Source organism: Camarhynchus parvulus, chromosome 4A (genome assembly GCF_901933205.1).
Source record: "Camarhynchus parvulus chromosome 4A, STF_HiC, whole genome shotgun sequence".
Lineage (NCBI taxonomy): Eukaryota > Metazoa > Chordata > Aves > Passeriformes > Thraupidae > Camarhynchus > Camarhynchus parvulus.
In genome coordinates, this window is record NC_044600.1 from 10,965,964 (window position 1) to 10,979,315 (window position 13,352).

A 13,352-nucleotide genomic window follows, 5' to 3' on the forward strand; every position below is an offset into this window, starting at 1 on the left:
CAAGCAGTGTTTGCATGCTCGAGCTGACTTTAACCAGCTGACCATGTGAAACACACCTAAAACATAAAGGAAAGCAAAGCTCACAAGGTGCTATTTCTTCAAACCCTTGGTCCTGAAACCCTCTTTCCTTGGATGACACACAGGGCCCAACATCAACAGAAAAAGTACTGACAACTCAGAGAGAATTCTTAAACAAAAAAGAGAAAACCTGGCAAAAGGAGCATTGTTTATATGTTTCCTAACATTTATGTATTTTAAAATAAAAAATGACAGCCAGTGAATGCTGTATATTATGAGCCATGTGAGTGATGACCACTTTTACACAAACTAAGGAGAACAAAAAAATAAGTCTAAAAGTATTTAAAAACTAGCTCTGCCTCCTGTCAAATATAAAGCAGAGACTATTTTAAGACAGCTTTTAAAGAAGTAAACCCAGGTCTGGAGATGTAACACTGCCTAGAGAATAATTAAAGTTTAAGCATCACAATTTAGTTGATGAGAAGACAGGTGAAAACTGCAGAAGTACAATCAAAATAGAATTATAAATTCCATAATGTAGCTGGCTTTCTAATAATGTACTTTGAAATTAACAAATGGGTGCAAAAAGCAGCTATTGAGCACTTTCAGCCACCTTTAGTGTTTTGAGGTTCAACTCAACTCACTTTAAAGGAAGCATGGGCCACCTAAACATACTCCCTTTCAAAAACATCACTACTTGCATATATGCAATGTAGAGACTTCATCCAGCACATTCCACCGTCTGTTTTGGTTTGTGCCTTGCCCACACACTTGGTGTGCTCTTAAATACAATTATAATATTTACTAAATAGGTCTGACAAATAAGTCTTAGTTTATAATCTGGTTTGTTTTCTGTAAATATTCACCGAGGGAATCTGGCCAGTGATGACTGGCTTTGGCTGAGCATCTGAATCACACAGCACAGCTTCCAGTTGGAGGCTGCAGAGACCTGATTGCTCAAACCACATTTCTGGAACAAATACAGACCCTTCCAAACTTCACTTTATTTCACCATAATTCGTTTGTTTTCTGGTTGCATTCCAGCAGCTCTCCCAGTGCACCAGACACCCTCTGCTCCTGCAGGAGCCCTGGCAGCTCATCGTGGTGCCTGGCTTGCCACTCTGCCCGCGTGGCTGGGTGTTTGTGCTGCACAAAGCCTGCCCTGACCAGGTATGGCCAGGGTAAAACCTATGGGGGCAGCCTGCCTTTCCCCCTAACAGGGGCTTTTACCATGCCTGAAGTCACCAGCAGACATTTGCTCTTTGGCTGGAGAAAAATCAGTTGTGGGCAGCCTGTGTGCAACCCGCAAAACCCAGGCTAGACCCACGAAGGGAGAGTTCATCTTCTGATGTGGTTGGTAGGAATGCTCCTCGTAAGTCCAGAGGCAGATTTCCTTTATTCAGATAATTTTTTCATATCATGTTTCCATTTTTGGGAATCTCTGAATTTCTCAAAGCTTCCTGTCAAAGGGAGGACCTGGCTCCCTCAGAGCAAACGGGAGCTTTGCCATTTGCATCAGTGCAGTTTAAATGTCACTGCAAAGGCCCAGTGGTTCCCACGGGACTGATTTCAGGCCAATCTGTAGATCCCAGAGATCTCTGAGTCAGTGTACCTTGGAGTCTGCAATCAAATCAGTGCCCCCCTCCTCATGCCTAAAACCAGAGCTCATCTGGATGCTATATAGCTGCTGTTGTGAGATTGGACCTATTCCTATTTTTCTTTCTATCTCTGTCCATATGTGCAGAAAGGTTGATTCTTATTTTCAGCAGAAGTGACCTGTTCTCCACAGCAAGTCCTCCCACACATGTGTGCCTCCTCCCTGTTTTGCTGCCTGCCTCCCTCACACTTCCTTTCTCCAAGCAATTTTAGGAGTGAAATGAAGTGCAAAGGTCAAAGTCTTTGCAGCCGTGAAGTCAATAAGGATGTAAAAAAGAGCAGCCCAGATTTGTCCTGAAGGGGATGTGGAGGATACAGCTCTTTACTCCATGTGCACCCAGATCAGCTGAGCGGGACACTGAACGTGGGGGCGTTTCCTGAACCTCATTGTTATGATCAGGCAAAAGTGTTACAGCCTAAACATTTGCAGCTTTTATTCTGCTCCTGCTGGCTACTCTGCTTTTCTTCATTAGGTCTGACAGCATGTTGCTGAACACTTAAAAAAAAAAAAAAAAGTGGTGTTGTAGTCCCCTACTAAAAGAGTCACTTTGCCCAATTTCCTGTTTATGCTGGAGCTGCAGCATCATGTGAGCACAGACAGTTGTAGATAGGCTGGCGACTGTTGCTGACCTCACACCACATGTTCAGTTAACAAGGTGAAACAGCAAAATTTGCTCTGTTTGTGTAAAGAATACTGAGAAAACTGCCAGTTCCAAGTAAAACAGAGGGAGAGGGACTCCCGATAGCCTGAGGCAGGGCGCAGTCTCCAGGCAGTTTTTTCTGCTCTTTAACTGCTTTGCACATCTGTATTCACACTGTGCTGCGAGTGACAAGAAAGGGGATTAGCCCCTACTCCTTTCCTTAGCAAAGCAGGTTTGGAGTCCTTCCATAAAAGCTATTAGTTTAGCAAATTTGCTCAAAATTTGTCCAAACTTCAGTCCCTTTGGTATTTACATTTTCCTATACTCGTTTCCAAAAATGACTGAAGACTCCTGTGTCTTAGTTATTATTCAGTTATTCAGCAGATGCTGATATCCGGCATTTGTATTTCAGAGCTGTTGTTTCTTAAACAACCTGGGAGCAACCTATTTTTCATTAAGATCTCAAAGATCCGTGCAGAGTCTTCCAAAAATCCTTTAAGACTGTACAAGACTTTTGGATTAAAGCCATTCTAAGAAATCAGAATTTACTTCTATTCAAGATTTCATCTTATTCCTGAAGTTAGTGTTAAAGAATTTATTGTGAACAAGTTGGGGGATCTTAAGAGTTTCCAGACCATTTTACACAAATATTTTTTATGTAAAAGTAGGAATTCCTATCAGGCAACTTAAAGCTTCAGCAGCATTTTTTCCACTTAGAAAAAACAAAGTTAATCGTTAAATCCAGGAAGACCTGTCAGTGTATTTTTTCCTTTCTCTTTGTTTTCAACTTGTGTCTGTAAAAGACCCAATCCTGCATCCTGAGAAATCCAAACTTTGGTTTTTAACTGACCAGAGGAATGGTGCCAAGCCAGACCAGCAGTTCTGTGTCCACCAACCTCTGCCACCTTATGCAGCTAATGAAGGGTTTCAGATGCAAAAGAGTCACTGCAGATTGGCTGAGGCTGAACACACAGATGGGAGTGCATCCCTGTGGGTGTGTGAAGAAGCAGTCTGAGTACCAGGAACACAGCACAACTTCAGAGGCAGGTGTATCCTGTGACAGGTGAACAAATCACAACATATGGAGGCTGTAACCATGATGTACCAGTTGTCAAGTGCTCTAGGATTCAAAGGTGAAAAAAAGCACTCCAGAAACTTAAACTGCATTCAGGATGATAACAATGTCATTTTAAATGCTACGTACAAACATGCTGTGAGGGAATATGGAACTAAAACTCTTGGCTAGTGGGTGAGGCTGTAAACATCCTCATGTAAAGAGTCCTGCCTGTAAGTCTTCACTGTCAGGGAGCTTAAATGCTTGCAAAAATGTGGCAGCAGTCAGAAGATGTCATTTGTGGGGCAGCTTAAAGGAATTAGTGTGTCACAGTGCCAGTTCTTGGGAAGGAAAATTATCCTGGAGGAGCAGAGGGCTCTGGGTGGGAGGAGGTCCTTGAAAGGCAATAATCACTGCAGTGCTGTCTTCTGCTGCTGGGAACTCTGCTCTGAGCTGTGACCTATTTTACATCCCCACTAAAAGTGAAAAAGGAAGACAAAATGAAACAGAAGGTATGAGGCTGCTCATGAGGGTGCTCATGATGTGAGTCAAATCCAGCCCTGGTGCCCAGTACTTTGGTAGCCCCTGCCTGGCATCACAGCATGCAGGGATACAGGTGGGACAGGCTCCACCTGCCTGCCCAGGCAAGGTCAGCTGGCCAAAAGCAGCTTCCCTCCACCCAGGGCTTTTGTTCACCTGTTGCAGCATCCTCTTGATGAGAGCTGGTGGTCCACTAGAAGTGCTGGCAGCCCAGATGGAAGGTGGCCATCCTGGGGCCAAGGCTGTCCCCAGACCTGGGCAGATATCACACCAGAGCTGGCTTTCTTTTCCTTAGCCTGGTTTTACATGAGTTCTGCAGATCACTTTGGGCACAGCTTTACAGTGATGCTGAGTCACAAAAATTCCAGTTGTTTCCTGAAAGTGAGAGATTGTTTTTACCATCTTGTTAGTCCCAGTGAGCCACAGCCAAGTGCAGCTGGGGAGTTACTTCATTTTTTATTAATACCAACTGTGTCTCTTCCTGGTGCCCCACAGGTGCTGTCAGGTTTGTTGGCTGGCCCTGGTCTCTTGGTGCTCCTGACAAAGCCCCACAAGCCTGTCCCTGGGAGGTGCAGCCCTCGGGGCACAGCTGGGCTCCTGCTCTGGGGTGGCAGGCAGCACTCATTTCATATTGATTGATCCTTCTGCTTTCTGCACATGAGCTCAAAGAGGCCTGCACGTATTTGCAGGGCAGCTGTTCACAAGGAAAGCTCCAAGCCTTCAACACCACTGCTGTCAAAATAGGAGGAAGAGCAGAGGTGTGATGCCCTGGGCTGGCAGTGGGGAGGGCACTCATTGGCTCCATGCCTGTTGCAGGATGTCACTGTTGAAGAAATACACTGGAAATGGATTGCCATCCTGCCACCACTCCTCGGGTGTTTTGCTGCTGTGTGTTTCACAGGCAAGGCTTTATCAGCCTAGAGCCATCTCTGTAGCCTGGGACAGTGGTGGGCATGAGCTCTGTCAAGTGATGGGGTGGCAGTGAGGTCCTGCCTGCCCTACAGACTCAGGACAGGACCCTGTGAGGCCATTTGACATATATCAGTCCTCTGGGTGAGGTGGAGCTGTGTGGTTTTCCGCTGTAGCAGTGTTTGTTGTAGCTGGGATCAGTCAGTGAGCTCTTCCCCACAGCAAGATCTTGTGGGATAAGATACACCATCAGCACCCTCCCCTGTGAACCCATGTGGGCAGCATGACCACAACACCCACATTTATTCTCTGTGGGAGAGCCCCTTGACACCCGCCCACCGGGAGCCATGGGGAAAGCAAGGAGGGCCCAGCACTGTTGTTCCCCTGCAGCCCACAGAGTCCTGTGAGCAATTCCTACCTGCGTGAGGAGCAGAGGGATGCTGTGCCACCTTGCCAGTGTACTCAGGGGAAACCTGTCATCAAAATGACTGTGAGGAGCACAGTTCTTTATTGCCCTTATTAAAGGACAGGGCACACAAGTGAAATTATATTTCTTCATCCAAATGTCTGGCTCCTTTCTCCCTCCCCAAAATGAAGTGGTTTCATTATTGATTTTACCTTTAGAAATTTTCTTATCTTCTGCAAATATTTTAAGAACATAAAATTCCCAAGTTTTTGGGTCCCCATGACTTTGACCATCCATGCCCAAATAATACACCCATTAGAGTAACAAAGAATCTTCATGTTTATTAAATAGCAGTGACTCACTCAGATGCAGATGTTTGATTATGTAAAGCACCATAAATATTATGGATTAGGATGTAGAGCAGGCAATGGGAATGTGTCTAGGTTAGCAGGCAACATATGACTGCGGGATTTTGTTCTACTTTTTTTAAAATGTGTGTCATCTTTTCTTCACAAACCACAGATTCCTTCATGTAAAGAAACAGAAACAAAGGACACATCTCTGCTTCTACAGGATGTCCTCTCAGGTGCTTTATTACAAAGCTCTCATTGCACTTAAAGTGCAGGAAATTTTCTGACTGGTGTTTTTAGTCAATTAACATAGCTGTATCACCTTGAAAGGAAGAAGGTATTTCCCCCTGTACTACGTACCCATCACATCTCCTCTGAGGGCTCACGGTGACTTTCTTGAAACAGGGTTCATTTAGAGTCATTCTGAAACCACACAGTCAGAAGGTGGCAGATGGAAATCCATTGTGAGGCTGCAGCCTGTCCTGAGCTCGCTGTGTGACAGCCCTTTGCACAGGGTGAGCCAGAGCATTTGTGCCAGTCTGTGTGGAAAGTTGTTTTATATGGAAACACTGGTTAGCTCTGAGCTTTGTCCCACCAGAGCTGAGCCCTAGCCTTGGGAAAGCAGAGGTGCAGTGGGCATGAACAGGCAGGGAGAGGAAGAGCCAATGCCTTTCCTGCACAATCGAGAATGCCCCTCAACTTCCAGGCACCCAAGCAAAGGGAAAAAATTACTTCAAAAAATATTTTATTCTCTAGATTAAATAGAATTAATGCCTGTGGAGGCAGAGGAAGGGCCTAAGGGAGGAGTATCCCTCTCTGAAATTGAGTATTTATTGATTTTTCTTTGCCAGTCATAAACCATGAGTTTCAGTCTCTCACTACTGAAGACATTTGTGAGAGCTGAGTGGAAAATACAGGAGACAAAATCCAAGAGAAGCATTAAACCAGTAAGTGATGGGCAGTGAGCTCATCTGCTCCCAGAGTGCTCCACAGGGACGCACTGGAAGGGACAAGCAGGCAGCCTCATCAGGAAGAAATTAATTATGCAGAGCTGATAGGTGCTGCAGACCAACAGCCACAACTGAAACAGCAAAACCATAACTCCAGTTGGAGGACAGGATGGGTGCTTTGAGAGTGGTGGTCCTTTTAATCTGATTTCTGTGAGTGAGTAAATCAAGTGTTACAGCCGAGCACTGCAGGCTGCCGAGGTGGGAGCCCTTCTGCAAGGGTCTCACATTCTGAGGAGCATGTGCTGCATGGAGCTGGCTCTTTGCTCTGGAAAGAGTGGCACAAAGAGCTCCCAACACGTCCTCTTTGAACACGAGGATGTTTGCTGGGAGCTGGTCCTGAGTCCTTGCCAGTGCACAGATTCCTCTTGCAGGGACCATGCTCTGCAGCCCATTCCGCAGGCAGGGAACCTCTGTTAACATATATGGTGTTAGTGGGCTTACAATCAGCTACTTACAAACCTGACTACATATGAATTTTAACTTCCTCTTTTGGGCTTTTTATAGGAAATGCTATAAAGTTCCTCTTAACTTATTTTTTCCACAGGAATATGTTTAAAAACTGGTCTTTAAAAAAGACAAGCTGTGAAAACTTGTCTCAAGTGCTGGCACTCCCGTGGGACTATCATCCTGCAGCTCTGCTAGTTCTCTTGCCCCAAGGGTGGTGCCTTAAGCTGTGGGCCCACAGTGGGTGGCAGGAGAAGCACTGTGCACTGAAGCTCCCAGCCCTCACCCAGCTGTGGGGAGAAGCCATGCCAAACCCTTCTCTGCTGGGATTTGCTGCTTCCCCCTCTCCAAGGGATTTTGCAGGATGAGAGCAATTCCCCATACTCAAGCCTTTTGCAGTCATCCCTATCAGTGAGCTCTCAAACTCTTCTTTGAGTGTCAGAGGCCCTGCAGCAGGCATGGGGATCAGCACATGTCCTGTGCCATGTCCTTGCAGCCTGTCCTGCCTGCAAGGCCGCCAGGCAGGCAAGGAACCAGCACACAGCCACCTTTCTTTCTGCTTCACCCTGCCATCCCTTTTGCTGCATTCTGTAAAATGAAGATTATCCTCATGGGGGAGTTGTAAGCATTAATATAGCTGGTCAAGAATTTCACGTTTGTTGGTTTGTTGGTTGTTCTATGTTTTGTTTTTAAAACCAGAAAAAATCAAAACTCACAGGGCAAATTAGATTTCGGGCCAATTTACCTCACTGAGCTTGTATGTCCTCTAATAAATTATTTAGAGCTCAAATACTGGATATGTTGTACAAACAAATGAGAACATGGTCCTCAGGCAGAAGGCAAGCGATGAAGGTCCTTGGCTAAATCTTTTCAGCTTTCATTCTGCCCTGTTCACTAGCCAGCTGCTTTTCAGCTCAGAACAGGTTAGCTCATGGCTTTTGTCTGACAGTGCTGAGCTAGAGCAAATGCTCACATGTAAGAGCAGCCCTCTAAACCTCACACCACTCATTCAGCAGAACCAGACATCAGATTGTGGAAGGAGCAATCTCTTTCTTGGAAACCCTACTGAAATGGAAACAGAGCTGTTCCTCTTTCTTTTAGATGTGACTCTGGAATTCCCAAAGTCAAAAATTCAGGAGCAAGATGAAAACACTGATAGCTTGTGTTACACAAAGGAATGTGCTGGCAGCCAACCAATGCTGCTGCAAATTCTTTCTTTCTTTTGGCATTGAACTGTTTCACTTACGAAGGGCAGATGAAAATTGTTCTAGATTGATGTTGGCTCTTGTCTGATGGTAGTTGTGTTTGTCTGATACAGCCTTCTCTCTAGTGCCCACAGGGCTTTTGAGGACATGTAAACTTCTAATCATCCTACCACTCCTTCATCAAGAAAATAATAATTTCAGGAGGCCCCAAAATAAATGTAATAGTTTGGATGGAATGGCCTGGATGCATAGAACCTTTTTTCATAGTGTGACTGAGGAGTTTAAACTGAGTGCCAGGAATCAGCACCTATTGAAGTATATACTTCATCTCAGCCATGGGAGTGCAGTCTTTCACCTTAAATTGATCCACATTCTCTTGTAAATTTGGCAGCATGTGCAGTCTAGACTAAATATTGGCAGATATTATTGGCTCTGACCAGCTGAAATAAATCCCTCCTCACCACAGCCCAGGCACCCTGGCCCTGCTGCCTCCTTGGGTGTCCCCACTGGCCTCAAGCCACTGCAGGGGCTCCCAGGGTCTCTCTTAGCCTGGTACCAACACCCTCAGCAGACACGGGGCCAGGCCTGTAACAGGGAAAGGAGGAGGCAGCCTTGTGACTGGAAAATGGTAAAAAAGAACCTACCAAGGATGTACAGCTGTGTAAAACCCACCCTGCTCTGCCCTGGGGCTGGGGACTGGAGACAGGGACTGTGAGGGGCCAAGTAGCCTCTGCACCAGGGTGTGTGAGCTGCTGAGGCTCTGAGAGATAAAACTGCTGCTGCTGACTCGTCTGGCCAGGGCTTGTCACTGCTGGGCTCCCAGTGAGCCCAGTGTGCTGCATCCCTTACCCCGGGGAAAGGAGGTGTACAGCAGATTGCAGGCAAATGCCAGGAAAATGAGGAGAGGATATTTGACTCAGAGATAAGAGCCTCCTGCTGCAAGGTGTGCCAGAACCAAAACCCCTGCTTTGCCTATGCCACAGAACAGGGCAAGTCCTGTGTATTGGCAATGGCAAAGCTGCTCCTGTCCAAAAACCCTGTGCACTGTCACTCAGCATTGTAGGATAAGCAAAAGGGTTTTGGAGCCAACATTTTGTGAGTAAAGGCACATACTGGGGAAAGTTTCAGAATGGAAATTAGTCTGGGGAGGCAGTGATGGGACCGGGTAGGTCAAGTGTGAGAGGATGTGTGAAAGACGGTCCTTCAACCCCACCCACGCAGGTAACTGTATCATGTCAGCAGCTGATGCCACTTTTTCCTTAGAAAGTGGAGGACAGAAAAAGGAGCCCAGAGAGCTAGGATGTGTGCAGATGCAGTTTGATGGTACAATGAAGCTGATGTTAAGAGCAAGCACCCAGGGAAGAGGTGTTCTCTTCTCCTCCTACCCTTCTGCACCCTCCCTGGTGCTGGGTGCCTGTATCCAGCCAAGGCTTTGTGCTGGGGCAGTGGGCTGGCAACACTCCCCATTTCCCTGTGTTGGGTGAGGCGGTGTCTGCTGCTTTTGCTCCCTCAGATGACTCTTTGGAGTCAGGCATAGAATATCCCTGGCACATGGCAGCAGGTGAGCTCAGCAGGTGGTTCCAGCAGACTCCCCATTGTCCCACACCACTGCCACTGTGCCATGGCACCTGATTTCAAGAGGGCTTGAGTGCTTAAAAGTGTGCAAATGTTGATTCACCTGCGCTGCTGGCTCCAGGCTGCCATCCCTCCGTGCCCCTCCCCGCCCTGTGCTCCAGGCTCAGCAGCGGTTGGCAGCACGGGCAGGATTTGCTTTGGTCCCTGTAGTGGGATATAAGATAAGAAAATAAAGATAGTGTGGAAAGTAATTGTACCCCTAAGGAGTTGCAGCTGGGCCAATTATCAAAGATTAGGAACAGGCCTGACTTTAACAGGCCACAGCTGTAAGCAATGAGAAGAAGAGTGCTATAAAAGAGTGGGGTGGCTGGGTGAGAAGGGAACTGGAGTCAGTTGGCTGCTTTGTGGAGAAGAAAGAGGCAGTGCTCTGAGGAGCTGCCCACGAGAAACACCAAGCAGGTATGAAACATTTGCAATAAGGAGACAACAGTATGGAACCCCTGCAATAAGATGACAACAGGTCCCTGCAGCTCCGTGAGGCTGAGAGTACATCAGTGTTTGGGACGCTCCATGGTGGCACCCAAAGGGCAGTTCCTCTGTCTCACTGCACCCCTCCTTTTCTGCATGTGTCTGTAGTCCCTGTGTAACCCCCACAAGAACAATCTGCTTGTTTTTCAGCCGGCCAGGGCTGCCTGGGCCCCACCGCTGCCCTGGGGAAGGCGCTGAGGCCGCCCTGAGGGTGAGGAGTGGGGCCCGCCCTGCCCGAGGGCTGCAGATCTGGGCAGCCATCTGCCATTGTTTCCCCTCAGCCCTGCTCTCACGGCTGCTCAGCCGTGATAGCTGCTGTTCTCTCCCAAAGGCCCAGCCCTGCCCTCCTCTCCCATCACCAACTCTCTGACAGGGCACCTCTCCATGTCCGGCCCTGCAGGGCCAGCCCCATGACAGAGCTGCTCAGGCTGTGTCCCCAGGTTAGCAGGCAGCTCCTCGGGGACAGAGCCAAGTCAGCCAAGCCATGGCCCCTCACACACACCCCAGCCAGCCTTGCCTCCTCATGGAGGCACCAGGGCTTTTCCCCCAAAGCACAGCAGCGGTGTTCTCTGTTCTCTCACCAGCTGCCTGGGTTGTGCTAAACACAGCCTACACACTCCTTTAGAACCATGAAAACCAAAGTGCTTGGAAGTGAAATCAGGTACTGGGCTGTCCTGCCTTGGGGTGTTGTAGCAGCCAGCAGCAGGGAGCCCTGAGCTCCCACCTTTCCCCAGCTGCCAGCTGGGTGCCAGGCAGCAGCTGCTCCTGTACCCCCTCCCTCCTCAGCTTGCTCAGATGCAGGGGATTTCTACCCCATTTCCATCAGCAGGAGCTGGGTGTATTTAAGCTGCAAGGCTGGCAGCTTTGGGAGAGGAAAAAAAAAAAAAAAAAAGGAGGTGGTTTTGTGGTAAAGCTGGTGGGGGTTTTTGCTTTACTGCCCTAGCAGTCTGCTTCTCTGGGAAGCAGTTCTTGTTTGTCTCACATCTTCTGAAACTTTTCTCTTTGGTTCTTTAGAGGTGAGGGTGTGTGGGGAGATGTGACCTTTCTGTCCTGAGCCCTCTGTGGGGAGTGCATTGAGTCTGTGCAGGACTTGGACTGCAGGTGACAGAGATCTGGGCTCCTTTTGGTACCATATGTGAGGTACCTGGTGGCCCATGTTCCAGTGTGGTATCTGGCTAGTCTAGAAAGTTCCTTCTCCATTAAACATTTTTCTTTTCTTTCTGTTTCATGTTTCTCCTTTTCCCTGTTTTCCACAAAATTATGTTTGTCTAAGATGTGTCGGTAACCTGTCATCTCTAGCTACTTCCAGCAGAGAACAAATCACTTTCAAACTTTGATAGGTCAGTGGGGGCAAGAATTAATTTTCTTTGTGCAATACATTTTGCACCTCATCTCTTCTTCCTGTTTATTCCTGATGTGATGCCCAGTCTGTAAGCTCCTCCCATACACAGGCCTTGCAAGAGCTTTTCCCATGATATTTTTTCTCTGTATTTGAAGAATTATTTGCTTGCAAAAGAGATTGAGGTACTGCCAGGCTGAACAGACTTACTAAGGTAAAATTTTGGGTGAATAATGACAGCTGTGAAAAGCTGGCTGCAGTGCACAAAAAACAAAAAAATTTGGTGTACAAAAAGAAATGCTTTTTCCTGACATAACAATTGTTAATATTCTTTTGTTGCTCATTTTTACTATCACCATGCCTGTGGGAACTCAGCATCAGCAAAAACTGTAGTGCCTAGATTATCTTAAACTGTGCAAGTAAGGACTCTTACATCTTACTGAAAGCAGCCTGAACTCAGGTATTCTGTCTTAAAATTGAATGGCTGCCTGTCTTTAAACTGACAGATCTACTCTTTGCAAAATGAGTGTGATTTTTAACTCAAACCCAAGCTACCACCCAGATTTACATCATTGTGACAAAGTCCTTTCACAGAGTTCTCAGGTAAGTTTCAGGTAGGGAGGTTGTGGTAGTGGTTGTTCAGATGCTCCTTTCAATGAACTTTTAACTCCAGTGAGGGCAGGTAGAGCACCAGTGTCTGTGCAGTTGTTGGAGGTCCCTGGGCAGTGTAGGAGCCCCTGCACCTTCCCCAGGCTTCCATCAGAGCTGAGGCAGCTGCAGCCTTAGCTTTGGCTGCTCGCTGGCCTGGCTGGTTTGGGCATGACATATCCAACAGTTTTTATGGAGTTTGGCAAGGGCAAATGTCCTGATGTCTTGTTTTGGCTTTCCCCTGTGGGACAGAGATCACGATTGATTTCTTCTGGCCCAGAGTAGGTGTTGGTGACAGCTGTAATCAACACAGAGGTGCTTATACTGTTGATGAACAAAAGCAGCTGCTGGATTAAAAAAAGGGGGAAAGGATATTAATTTGTGCCTTGAAACAGGCGTGTAGCTTTATAGAGTGATGGTGCAGGACTTCATTTAAGCCTGTATGGAACCCTTACATTGAGTCACAAGGATGAGAAAACATCAGTGCTTGCCAGGTTGCTTCAGCTTGACAGTGTCTGTGTAAATAATTGTCCTTTTGTAAGATGAATTTTTCTGGTTTTAGCACTACAGCTCACTCAGGGGTTTGTTCTGGGCTTTCAGAAGTAATTGGCAGCTCATAAACAGCTTTGTAATAGCACTAAAAACCATAGGAGGGAAGCTGCACAGGGCATCTGGAGCTCTGGGCTTTGCTGGGCAAAAGGCACTTGTTTCCAGGAATGTGCAGTTCTTGGTATTTTCATTTTACAAAAAAAATTGTGTTCTCTCTTGTATGGATGAGGTAGTGATGTATTGGATCACTTTGATTGCATCTTGTTGGCGGGGTGAGGGGAAGGGAAAATGTTCATCTTGACCTCCCAGGGACAACCCTCTGCCTGTTCTGCAATCTCCAATGCAAGCTGATAGCAAGTGCATCAAATAAAAATCACAATTTGGCCAGCTTATCAAAGCAACTATAAAACCTGAATGAAAATAAGCATAGAGCACAAGTCCCGTGAGAAGCAGCTAAAGGAGCTCAGGTTGTTCAGCCTG

At 46.9% G+C, this 13,352-nt stretch overlaps 1 protein-coding gene across 2 annotated transcripts in view; it reads left to right on the forward strand.

The window, feature by feature from the left end:
- The window catches only part of GAB3 (GRB2 associated binding protein 3), a 64,334-nt gene that overhangs the window by 30,830 nt on the left and 20,152 nt on the right, over positions 1-13,352 (forward strand). The gene's annotated exons all lie outside the window — the stretch shown is intronic.